This window comes from Alexandromys fortis, unplaced genomic scaffold (assembly GCF_014885135.2).
Source record: "Alexandromys fortis isolate MF-2015 unplaced genomic scaffold, M_Fortis_MF-2015_v1.1 scaffold_73, whole genome shotgun sequence".
In the NCBI taxonomy this organism is placed as follows: Eukaryota; Metazoa; Chordata; class Mammalia; order Rodentia; family Cricetidae; genus Alexandromys; species Alexandromys fortis.
The window spans coordinates 3,802,325-3,803,188 of record NW_026067959.1 but is presented as its reverse complement, the minus strand read 5'-3'; positions in this window follow the sequence as shown (position 1 = coordinate 3,803,188).

Here is an 864-nt window from a genome sequence, read left to right as displayed (position 1 = left end):
TGTTCTTCACATTTCACTTTTGGATCTACGTATCTGCCAGGCTCTAGCAGCGAGACAGCACGAGGATGGTGTTGACTGATTCCTTTATGACATCCCAGGAGGTGCTTCTTTCCCAGGCCTGAGATTATAAACTATTTGAGTCCTGGCACACAGAATAGTCCCTCCTGTGAAGGAGAGTCCAGGCCACTTTTCCTGACCTTCACATTAGATAAACTTAGCTCCAGGACAACTGGTACCAGCAGCAGTATGAAAAGATAGGGGAAGGTTGGGGTCAAGGCATCATGGTCTGAGGAGAAGGGAGGTCTGGCCAAATTCCTCCTCATGACAAGCTATTTTTAAATAAAAAAATTTACATTACTGGTTGAGAATTTGGTGATTGGGGAGGGTGTGGTTTGAAGGCATATCTGGAGTTTCCCATGATTTTATATTCTTTCTGTTGATTGGTATGCAAATTTTCTAAAACCAGAGTTCCCATTAGATAGGCAGAACTCTCACACAGCCTTGTCATACCCGGGCATCAGATAGGATTTCCTAAGTGAGGAAAGTCCCTTCACAAATCATAGTGTACTGGGATGGTTATCACATGACCTTTCACAAATCATGGGTGTACTGGGATGGCTGGTGACCCTTCACAAATCATTGGTATACTGGGATGGTTATCACGCGACCTTTCACAAATCATTGGTATACTGGGATGGTTATCACGTGACCTTTCACAAATCATGGGTGTACTGGGATGGTTATCACGTGACCCTTCATAAATCATTGCTGTACTATACATATATCACGTGAGGCATTGTCCTGGCAGTGAGCAAGCCTTTGAAAGTTTCTAAATGCATGAAGATGTAGAATTGAAGGGAGATT